The sequence below is a fragment of the Prionailurus viverrinus genome, chromosome A2, assembly GCF_022837055.1.
Source record: "Prionailurus viverrinus isolate Anna chromosome A2, UM_Priviv_1.0, whole genome shotgun sequence".
In the NCBI taxonomy this organism is placed as follows: Eukaryota; Metazoa; Chordata; class Mammalia; order Carnivora; family Felidae; genus Prionailurus; species Prionailurus viverrinus.
Window position 1 is genome coordinate 141,574,231 of NC_062562.1, and position 12,661 is coordinate 141,586,891.

Here is a 12,661-nt window from a genome sequence, read left to right on the forward strand (position 1 = left end):
TCACGGCCTTGTACCCTGGTGGAAGCCATTTCAGTTTGGACTCCTACAAGCAAATGGAATAAAACTAGTTCTTCAACTGCCTGTGACAGAGACACATAGGGTAGGATGCTCAGGTTAAGAATAAAATACCAAACAAATAAATAAAAACCTTCCCCACAGTTTATAAGTAAAGCAGGAAGTCAACTGTTTGCAAACTATATTGCAGGGAAATGAAGCCTCTATAAAGCCTTTATTTAGGTGAACTTTGAACTTTTGTCAATGCAAAGAATAAGTACTATTTAAAAATCCTTAGAAGGCACTGAAGAAAAGAAGTAACACACAGAATGGTGTGGGGGAGACATCATGGGAAAACAGAAAATGATTTGCAGAGCTGGGACAGTTGAGGAAGAGGTGTTCAGATCTGACCAAACCTGAGACTATTCCTTACGTCATTCTGGTCTAAGGATTCTCACAAAGTCTTTAAGGAAGAAAATCTGGAAATTAATTTAAAAAATACACTTAGATGATGTTTATGGATATATTATGAGCCTTTCACATTATAATTTAGTTAATCTTTAAAACAACCACATGAAGTGCTATTGGTCCCATTTTTATAGATAAACAAATTGAGGCATAACTTGCCTCCAAACATAGGGCAAGAAACAGAGCCAGAATTAAAAATCAGGTAGTCTTGATTAAAGATAGTGTTATCGGGGTGCCTGGGTGGCTCAGTCGGTTGGGCGGCCGACTTCGGCTCAGGTCATGAGTTCAAGCCCCACGTCGGGCTCTGTGCTGACAGCTCAGAGCCTGGAGCCTGTTTCAGATTCTGTGTCTCCCTCTGTCTGACCCTCCCCCGTTCATGCTCTGTCTCTCTCTGTCTCAAAAATAAATAAACATTAAAAAAAAAATTTAAAGATAGTGTTATCATATGATATAGCAATTTCACTCCTAGGGCTTAGTAATTCTGTTCAGAGAGAAATGAAAACATATGTCCGCATAAAAATGGGTGCACTAACATTTATAGCAGCATTATTCATAATAGCCAAAAGGTGAAAATAATTCAAAAGTCCATTGATGAGTGAATGAATAAACAAAATGTGGTATATCCGTACAAGGGAATATTATTCGGCATACAAAGGAACAAAGTGCTGATCCATACTATAACATGGATGAACTTTGAAAAAATACTGCTAAATGAAAGAAACCAGTTACAGAGACCACTTATTATATTATTCCATCTGTATGAAATACCCAAAATAGGCAACTCTGTAGAGACAGATAGTAAATTAGTAACTGCTTAGGGTGAGAGACATGGGACCTGGGAGTGATAGTTGAGAGATAACAGAGTCTCGGGGGGGGGGGGGGAACCACCCAGGTAATCTGGTTCCAGAGTCTGGGATTTCAACCCCTGGGCTATGCCATCTTTCTTGACCCAGAAGCCGGCTGACCAGAACTTTTTGCTGTGTATGCTCAGACATTTTAAAATAACTTATGGTTTGGATACACATGGGGAGAAAGTCAACTAAAAAGAGACCTTAAAGAAGATTGGCTTGAGGAAGCTCAATGATAAATGGGTGGGTAGAGTTTTAACATCTATCTGCTATGACTACTCCTGTACCCTTCCCTTCCTATTTTCTGTTGCTGCTTACCATCACAGAAAATGTGGGGGTAAAAGTGTCAAGGTAGGATGCCAAAACAGATTTGCTACATTGCTGGTCTATTTCACTAAGTTAACCTTTTGAAAATGGCCAAATAGAACTCCAAACTTAATCTCTCAAGGAAACAATTTGCAAGTTGTGAGAAAATGTCAGCTAAGTAAATGGAACACAGATACCTCAAAACTGAAAAGCCGAAAATTTTTCTCCTGCCTTTGTCAAAAGATCTCACCATTGATTTCTGGTACTGGCCAACAAACAGGTGTGAAGAAGGGCCCCCTGCTGGCCCTTGACTACTAAATTCTAAGTGAATTGGAGGCCTATACTCAGTGCCTTAGTCTGGCACGTGTAACTGTCTAAAATTACCAAAACAGGAGGCTCGTTGATGATGATAGTCTCGGGTTATAAATAATGCTGTCATCATTACCAAAGGCTGCTTTAATTAACCTGGGTTTCATGTGAACAACCACCAATCAGAAATGGTAATATGAAAAGTCACACACCTTGTATCTGTCCCTCTTTTCTCAGAAGAGGATTTCATTCCTCAAGTCTCAATTCTAAAGCTCCCAAAAAGCTTTCATTTGAAAACCTGATTATGTCTACGGTAATAATAATACTTTTCCAAAGTGCCCACAATTACACATTCAGTAATTCTTTCCTTCTCACCCACCAGATGGTGCTACTTCCTTACATTTCCTAAAGATAACAACTTCCTTCTGGAGGAAGTTACTGCCATAGGTTTTAGGTACCCTGGGTTCATATTCCAAAATTTGCAAATTTATCTTATTCAACATCTCGTAATGTAATAAAGAATTTTGTAAATGGAAACCTGTTGGTTGTAATTGGAAAAAAAACCAAAACACTTAGGTGTTTGACTTTTAAATCACTCTTGTGTATTTAAACCAGAAGTAAGGTCAAGTGGTTACAAGAAAGTTGTGGTGACAGAAACCATGCGATCACCAGAGACACCCCCCCACCTTCTACTTGCATGGTATCTTATTCCCAATGGGAATAACGGGGGTAAGAGTAGATGTGTTCTTATCCCACAAACACTGCTTCATTAAAAACAAAATATATTACCCGCAATGATCTTAGAACTGTAACTTAGTCTTTAACAAAGGTTTTCAAAGATCTTACAATATTCTTCCCCAGTCACAAAACGTAAAGCAGTCTCTAAAATAAGGATAATATTTATCCTGAACCTACAAACAACCTTGGGAATGAAAGAGCTGAGATTAGGAGGGGGTAAGCGGCTGGATGTGTGGATCAGTTCATAGGGCTGTGAAAGAGACAGATCAAACATTCCATTTGCTCTCCTCCATTTCCTGGCCTTCTTGCAATTAGAATGAGCACAAAGAACTAGTTCTGACCAGTGAAACAGTAGTGGGTGTAAGTGTATTATTTGCAGGGTGAGGGAGTCAAAAGCCCATGCAAGTTTCTCAAGTTTCTCTCTTCCCTTAACAAAGTACCTGAGGAAGCTGCATGTTCCGGATGGTGTAGCTAACAAGATGGTGACAGCTCCATTGGCCTGGATCCGTGTGTGGAGCAGAAAGTCTGCCAACTCATATGGGAGATGCAATGTGAACAAAAAATATATTTTTGTCGTATCAAGCTACTGAGATCTTGGGTTGACCGTAATCCTTGAGCATATGCCCAGAACAATGCTAGCATGTTTGTTTTTTTTTTTTTTTTCTGCTTCACTGCTTTCTTCCATCATGTCTAAGCAATACATTACTTGATTCTGTTTCAGAGTATTTGCTTTTTGGGCTTTTGTTAGAATGTAGATTTTAAGTTGACCTGTGTTCATTTGTATTACCTACTGTGCTGAAATCCTTGACTGTTATTTTCCTCTCTCTATAAGGATTAGCTACAAAAATTTCAAGAGAAGGCATTTTAGCATGAGCTTTGTAGATAGAATGGTTAGAGTCCCAATAATGTAATTCGATAATTTGTGTTATAAGTTAAAAAGTAAAAAGGTCTTCATAAGTACCCATTTCTTCTCTAAAATGGGAGGAACAAGATCACAGAACTTGTAAGTTTGATGCGATGATTGATTGAATCAGAACATTATTATATTTTGAGTACTTTTTAAAAATTAATAACATAGTTTTCTTTTTGCTTTTCTTTTTTTTAAATTTTTTTTCAACGTTTATTTATTTTTGGGACAGAGAGAGACAGAGCATGAACGGGGAGGGGCAGAGAGAGAGGGAGACACAGAATCGGAAACAGGCTCCAGGCTCTGAGCCATCAGCCCAGAGTCCGACGTGGGGCTCGAACTCCCGGACCGCGAGATGGTGACCTGGCTGAAGTCGGACGCTTAACCGACTGCACCACCCAGGCGCCCCTTTCTTTTTGCTTTTCTGAGCCCATGACTTTCATCTTGGTTTTAAGGAGGCTTCCCTCTATGAATCTAAAATTTATTATATGTGGAATACAAATAGAAGAAATTAAAATTCTGCTTCTGATATCTAAAATGAATTGTGCAGCAAGATAACAGCCATGTTAGCTAAGTAGTTCTCTAACGATGGAGAGAGGTCACTCCTACCTAAGGCCGCCAGGCCTTCCCTGGGGTAAAACACACTCCCTTTTGAACTAAGGGGAACTGTGGCAAGAAGAAAAGAGTAAGAAAGTGGCAGTGAAGGGAGCAGATGTCTCTGTACTTTTCCCTCTCTGGGCTTTGGCTCTGGCCTAGAGCTGAGCACACAGAGAGTAGAGAGGTACTCTTTCTTCCTCTTCATCATTTGAGACTCTGGGAGGAAGCAACCATGCTGGCTGCCTTACACCAAGTTGAAGCACAGTCACCTAAAAATGAACTACGGTCAGGTAGATTTCCTGGGCTGCCTTTGATCCTATGTAGTATACACTGACCCTAAGTTATTGAGGATCTGACTGGAGAGCTTGCCAGGAGTCACCTTAGCAGAACAAGAGGCCTAGTGGCCAGGATTTTAGAGAATACTTGGACCAAATGAGAGGCACAGCCAGATCTAGAGCAGTGACCTGGACTAGTGGCAGATAATGAGACTTAGCCAGCCAGGGTCACTACTGTGAGACGAGAGAAGCCAAATCACAGTTGCACCCAACTTAAACTTCAGCCTTAAATACCTCCAAAGGTAAGCAGTATCCTGGTAGATAAAGAATATTGCACTACAAACCAGAAGAAGCAAAGGACATTACCCTCAAGATCCTTGATCCTTCCTGGCTGCCATGAGGTTGTTTAAGCTCCCCTCACGTAATCCCACATGAATGGACTCCATTCTTAGTGAGAGACGAAGAAGAACGAAGGAGGCCGTATGAGAGACTGAGCACTTTTATTCTATAGAAAGGAATATTACACTTTTAAAGATGTTGGGTTGGATTAAATTTAAATGCAATTAAACAATCAACTTGTTTATTAATTCAGAAGTGGGGGGGGGTTCAAACTGAAGACCAAAATAGTTGTAGACAAAATAATTACGTCATACACACACACACACACACACACACACACACACATTCATATATAATATATACATATACATACATTAATATATATAATATATACATATATACACATAAAACACACGTTTTATGTGTGTATATATATTGTATATATTTACATCATATGTAATTAATGCATACATGTAATTATGTATACACAATGTAATTACATACATGTAATATGTATACATATTTTAATAAATATGTATGCATATATGTGTGTGTGTATATACACATATACATAAAATGTAATTGCTTTGTTTTGCCTACAACTGCTTTGGTCTTCAGTTTGAATCTCCTACATCTGGGTAGGAAAAAAAATACACAGCATAGTATGACTTAAGCCTATGACCCTGCTACACAGTGCTCATAATAAGTGTTTAATACATGTTGAATTAATGTTAAAGCTTCCAGAATACACAGCATCGCTTCTTGGATATTTAAGAAGCATATAAAATTTATTATGTAAAATAAGGAATTCCTGATTCCCACAATTCCGATTTACTCTTTCTCTGCCTTTTCCATGTCAGTAAATGGGCTCACCATTCAGCTAATTTCCTCAGTCTTTGGGTTTTTCCTTTTCTTTTATCTCCACATCCAACCCAGCAGGAAATCATATTGGCTTTCTTATTAAATATGTGTTGACTCTATTCCTTTCTCTCCATCTCTGTTACATAAATTTAATCAAGACCAACCAGATTTCCGTGTTTAATTTCTTAACAGTTCCTCTATCCATTCTATTTTTCTCCCAGAATATAGTCTTTTAAAATGTAATCTTTTAGAAACATAAAAGAAATCTTGTCAATCCCCTGCTTAAAATGCTTTCGTGACTTTTTATTACTTTTAAAATAAAATCTAAACCTATTGCCTTTGTCAACAAAGCTCTGCAAGTTTGGTCTCTACTTGGTTCTCTAACTTCATCTCTCACCTCTTTCCTTCCTCAGAGGTTAAAACTGTACAGGACTCCTTGATATTCCTCAGTCATGCCAGAACTTTTGCACATGCCCTGTGTGTCTAGAATCCTCTTCCTCTGGATCTTTGCAAGACTAGCTCCTTTGCGGTCTATATACATCTCATCTCAAATATCAGTTTAGAATTTTCTGACTATCCCAGTTATTCTTTATCAAATGTTTATCTTCGTTATAATGTTTTTCACAATCTATAATTCTTTTGATTTTTAAATGCTGCTGACCTGTTTATTGCCTGTGTTCCCCCAATAGACTATAAGCTCTGTGGGGGCAAGAATCTTGTCTATTCACTCTTGTATTCCCATCACCTAGAACCATTATCTGTACACAGAAGGCTCAATAAATATTTGCTGAAAGAAAAAGGAGGGATGGAAAAAAGGAAGGAAGGAAGGAAGAAAAAAAGATGTGCAAAAAAGAAGGAAATGAAGTCCAAAATAAATATTTGCTGAAAGAAAAAGGGGGGATGGAAAAAAGGAAGGAAGGAAGGAAGGAAAGAAAGAAAAAAAGATGTCCAAAAAAGAATGAAATGCTCCTAAGTCCAAGGTATTAATAAAGTTCATTTTGATAATGTAATATATCTTATTTTCTGCTATCTAAATCAAGAATAAGCTATGTATTATTTATAAGGAAACTTGAAGTTATTTGCTTTTTATAATCATTGTATATTCTGAAGTAATTTCATAAGAAATTTTATTAATCTTGGGTATTGAGTTGCTTTACCAAATTTGAAACACAATCCATCATGTAATAGTGCTGTTTGTCAAATATTTTCAGCTTCCTGCCTTCAGGTACATGGTAGTAGGAATGTACTTGTGGTCCCTTTTTTGGTTGGGCGGGTCCATGTGACTGGTTCCAGCTAATGAGTAATGAGTGGTGATGGATGTGGTGTGTATCATTCCCAGACTGAAGCATATAATTACTGATACAAGATGTTTCAAAGATTCTCTTTCTTCTGCCGTGGGTTCACCAGATAACGTTGTAGTCTTTATGCTACTTTCATTATTATTTGTTCTTTAGATGTTTTTCTCTCAATAATTTATTAAATTTTGATGAATATAGGCATTTTTGCTTTACGTTGTAAAGCCATTACTTTAAAATGCCTTGGAGGGGCGCCTGGGTGGCGCAGTCGGTTAAGCGTCCGACTTCAGCCAGGTCACGATCTCACGGTCCGTGAGTTCGAGCCCCACGTCAGGCTCTGGGCTGGTGGCTCGGAGCCTGGAGCCTGTTTCTGATTCTGTGTCTCCCTCTCTCTCTGCCCCTCCTCCGTTCATGCTCTGTCTCTCTCTGTCCCCCAAAAAATGGATGAACGTTGAAAAAAAAAAAAATTTAAAATGCCTTGGAAACACATATATTTTAAATTTTTATTATTGAAGTATAGTTGACATATATTAGTTTCAGGTATACAGTATAGTGATTTGGTAATTCTGTACATCAAGCAATGTTCGCCACAAAAAAGCATATTGGAAATTCGATTCAATTCTTCATCACTCACTCATTCAGGAAACACCTACTATGTATTAGATACTCTCCCAGGCTCTTGGGATAGGTCAATGGACAAAACTGACTATGATGCTCACCCTTTTGAAGCTTGCATTATGGAGTCATAGAGAGACAATAAATACGATATTTAAGTAAATTAGTATGTTGTAGGTAATAAATGCCATGAAAAGAGAAAATGTACAGGAAAATGGACTAGGTGGTCAGGTTAGCCCTCAACTGGGAGAGTAAAGTACACAGGCAATGTCTTGAAGAAGGTACAGGACTGAGCTGAACAGATAGATATCTGAGGCCAGGGTACTCCAAGCTGGAGTGGAATAGCTACAGCAACGATCCCCAATATTTTGGTCTCAGGACTCTTTTATGCTCTTAAAATAATGTTAAGGACACTTTTGTTTTATTTTTGACCATTTAGTCCCATGAAAGGGTCCTGAGGACTTACAGAGATCCCTGGGTCATCCTTTGAGAACCACTGAGCTGGAGCAAAGTCTCTGAGAGAGTCTGATCTGTTGCCTGCTCTGTTGCAGGGACCTTGAGGATGCCAGTGTGACCAGAGAGAAGTCTAAGGGACAGAGACAGGAGAGGAGGTCAGAGAGGTGACTGTGATCAAATCACATAGGCTCTTCCAGGATACTGTAAAACCTAAATCTGTACCCAGAGGGACATGGGGATCATTTAAGAACTTGGAGCAGAAGAGCGGCATGATCTGACAAGCTTTTAAAAGGACGTTGGGGCTGCTGTCTTGCAACTAGATGGGAAGAAGCAAAAGGACAAGATGAGAGACTTGTGAGAAGAGGCTACTATGGTGATCAGGTGAGGGCATCTACATTTGACAATTAGCTCTAAATGCATCAATAAACCGATCACAGGCTCCTTCAGTACTATTATCCCTCTAACTGGTTCACATTCAAGGTCCTATTCTCTTCCTTTCCCTCATAGCCTTACATAAAGACATTGTTATTCCTTTTCCGTATTTTTGTTTGTTTGTTTTTCAAGTTTATTTATTTATTTTGAGAGAGAGAGGGAGAGGGAAAATCCCAACCAGGCTATGCATTGTCGCTTGGAGCCCGACATGGCTCAAACTCACAAACCACGAGATCAAGACCTAAGCCAAAACCGAGTTGGACACAACCAGTGAGCCACCCAGGTGCCCTGACATTGTTATTCTTTAATCACACATTTCCTTTCATTTTCTTGTTAAAAAGCAAAACAAAACAAAAATATTTATTTTTACAGCTCCTTGTTAGCCAATATTTTCAACCCCTACCGTTGTATCAGCAGGCTCATTTTTCTAGATCTTTAAAAAAATATAATACTTTGCAAGGCAATTATGAACCCTTTTGTTAACATTTTTGTTAATCATTTCATTTATTCATTTGGCTCCATGCTTTTTGTTCTTTTTGTCAGACATATTTTTCTACAAATGAATGTCTGGCATTTTAAACTAGGTCTGTCTTTGACTTCAATTCTAATACGAAATTTTTTTTTTCTCAATTCATTTTTTGGTATGTGAATTCATTATAAAATAAAAATAAAAGTTTCCTTTCTTCTGGTACTTAAAAAATCAAATAATGGGGCACCTGGGTGGCTCAGTTGGTTAAGCGTCCAACTTCAGCTCAGGTCATGATCTCACGGTCCGTGAGCTCGAGCCCCGCTTTGGGCTCTGTGCTGACAGCTCAGAGCCTGGAGCCCGTTTCAGATTCTGTGTCTCCCTCTCTCTCTCTGCCCCTCCCCTGTTCATGCTCTGTCTCTGTCTCAAATATAAATAAACGTTAAAAAATTTTTTAAAAAAAGCTTTTAAAAAATCAAATAAGTCTTATCTGTTATGATTTCATTAGACTGTAGTCACTCCAGTTCTCTGCATTTAAAAAATTCTTTCTAGTGTAATATTCACCCACTTTAAATCTCAATGTTACTTTTTTTTTTAATGTTTATTGGGGCTCCTGGGTGGCTTAGCTGGTTAAGGGTCCGACTTCAGTTCAGGTCATGATCTCATGATTCATGAGTTTAAGCCCCACATCAGGCTCTGTGCTGACAGCTCAGAGCCTGGAGCCTGGTTCAGATTCTGTGTCTCCCTCTCTCTCCCTCTCTCTCTCTCTCTCTCTCAAAAATAAACAAACATTAAAATAAATAAATAAGTAAATGTTTATTTTATTTAAGAGGGGAGGGCATAGAGAGAGGGGACAGAGGATCTGAAGCAGGCTCTGCACTGACTGTAGCGAGACTGGTGCTGGACTTGAACTCATGAACCATGAGATCATGAGATCATGACCTGAGCTGAAGTCAGGTGCTCAGCTGACTGAGCCACCCAATTGTCCCTCAATGTTATTTTGAAATATAATTTATTATGTCACATTGTTCTCTATGCCTATTTCATCCACTAGATTATAAACTCCTTGAAAAATGGGCTTCACTAATCTTCCTTTACACACCCTTATTTCCTTATCCCTTGTTGACTCATAAGAATATAATCAATTATGATATTTATTCATATTATTTCTCATTCATTTCTGGCTTCCATACTGAGGCACTTGAAAAAAAAATTTAAGCAATCTCTATGCCCAATGTGGGGCTAGAACTTGCAACCCTAAGATCAGGAATCATTAGCACTACTGACTGAGTCAGCTGGGTGCCCCTGCACTTGAAAAAATTTCATAAAACCAGTGAACATTTTTTAAAACTAAATTTTTAAAACCTTCTCAAAGTTAAGTGGAACTGAGGAGGGATGGAAATAGCATTGGGAATTATTAACCCAGAAAAGGGATTTTGGTCTATTTTCTATCTGTGGACCTTAATATTCTCTCAAAAATAGATGAAGTATTCCAGTGCACTCATTAGCTTGAACTCATGATTGTGTGAGGCCTTTCTCTCATGGGAAGAATGAATAAAGTACAAATCGGTTGAATGAAGATGGCTAACAATTCTACAATTAAAATTTAAAAATATACAAAAACTGCTTATTTCTAAGCAGTTTAAACTAACTCATATATAAAGTTAATCATACTATCAAATCTAATTGATTTCGTCAATTTTATTACATGTTTGATTTTATATTTTTTTGTGATTTCATATTTCTCCATTTTGTAGGCTGAGCAGAAAGTATTATAAAACTTCTTCCTTCCTTCCTCTCTCCCTGTCTCTTTCTTTCTTCAGACTGCATCCTCTCCCTCTTGCTCTCCCAAAGAAGAAAAGAACCAGTATCAATGGTGAATGGCAGTTGCAGAAACACCGAGAATCGGCTCTAGGCTCAGGAGAGATTGCTGTGTCTCCTGCTGGTGGTTTCCGGAGCTCTATACTTTCAGAGAAACTTCTCTAGTAACAAACTGTAGAAATGATCCTTGAAAGTATAGTCTTGGAAATTTATGGGTCTCTTGAATTTACACTGGGTAATTGCTATATATGTAGAGTGTCCATATAATTTATTGTCTAAATTGGGCCATTTTGAGAATTAAAAGGTGTCACTACTAATGATCGCCTGAGGACAGTGGGTATAAACTGTGACTGTCCCCAACAAACAGGTCTATAGACAAGGTGTTAGGGGAGCACTTTTTTCCCCCCAGCATTTTGTATCCTTGAGGGGAAGGAATTTCCAGAATAGTATGGGAGAAACACTTTTCTCTCTTTCTGCCTCTTCTCTTATCCCTCCCCAGGGGATGGGGAATGATTTTGCTGATTGATGAGTTTGGGAGAGGAAAACTGAGCATGTAATTTCCAAGTATGACTACTGCCAAAGCAACCAGTGTAATGCTTGAAACTTCTAAAAATAAAGATTTCTCCAGATGCTTGTTGCAGAAGTTTCTGACATTATATAAAATAATATATATATATATTTTGCTTGATAATTCTAATTTTAAATGTCCATATGGACTTTTGGAAAAACTAAATTTAAGCATATCCCTCTCTTCACCACAACTCCCTCTACTGTAAACCTTTTCATATGTTCAGGTAATATGTTCTTTTTAAAGGAAAGCTTTCCTATTTTTACACATCACCAAACACCTTCTCTGTTTCGGAGAATCCTCTGTTTAATTAAATTTAAATTGAACTCTTACTTTTTGCGTCCACTACCTTTTTGATTTAGGCAACACATCAAGTTTCATCTACTTTATTTTGTGTATTCTTGAGCTACATTTATTATTAATCTACATTTTGAAAAAGATTTTATTTTTTTAAGCAATCTCTGTGCCCAACGTGGGGCTCAGACTTACAACTCCGAGATCAAGGGTTGCACGTTCCATGGACTGTGCTAGCTGGGCACCCCATCTTATTAATCTAAAATTTAAAATGTAACCCAGATTGTGGAGCCTAGGTTGGGAAGATTGTTTTGTTTTTTTCTTTTTTTAAAGATTTCCCTGTAAAAGAGTAGAGCTTAAGTGTGTTACTTTTGAGTACCCTATAGATCTTTCTCTGATACTGAACCTTTAATGTTAAAGACAGAATCAAAAGACACACTAAAGGCAACACTAAATATTAACAAATACCTGTTTTTCAACTGCTTGAAAAAGCGAGATGGCTTCATAAATAATCATGAAAGATTCAGTGCTATTCCAAATATAGAGATCTTTTGGATTAAGAAATGTCTACAATTGTTTATTGCTATATTACGCCTCTCTCTTAAATCTGTCAAAACCGACCTTGGTCTTATTTCAGGACTAGAAGACATCAAGTACTAGGACTCTGAATCGAGTGTCAGTCTCTTCCTTTAGCTCTTCAGGAGTAAATTCATTTGAGCAGCCCGAAGTTGAGAGGTTGGTACCATTCGAGCTTTCCTTCTTGAGAAGGAATCCTCCCTCCACTCCAGCTGATGGAGCTTGAGCAAGAGGTACCAAGAGGGCACAGAGAGACTGACCTTGAGTCTAAGGAACAATATGCCTCCACTCAATTGATTTAGTCAGAAGCCCCTGCATAGTTTGAAACTAGTCAGCATCTAACTCCCCCAGCAAGTTGCCTTTTCTTGGTATTCATCTTCCACAGCTCATCACCTTCCTTAAATGCTTCTGGCCCCTCATCTTTAGGTCTGCGGTATCGTCCTTTTTATTTTTTCTTTCTGTTGTTGGATATTTTCTCTCCTTCGATTTTGAGGTG

At 38.2% G+C, this 12,661-nt stretch overlaps 1 non-coding gene across 1 annotated transcript; it reads right to left on the bottom strand.

Annotated features, from left to right (window-relative positions):
* Nucleotides 1-10,725: 10,725 nt before the first annotated feature.
* Nucleotides 10,726-10,930, bottom strand: LOC125161425 (small nucleolar RNA U3). Its single transcript, XR_007150622.1, has one exon. It is a non-coding gene; the product is annotated as a small nucleolar RNA U3 (small nucleolar RNA).
* Between the last annotated feature and the right edge of the window lie 1,731 nt (nt 10,931-12,661).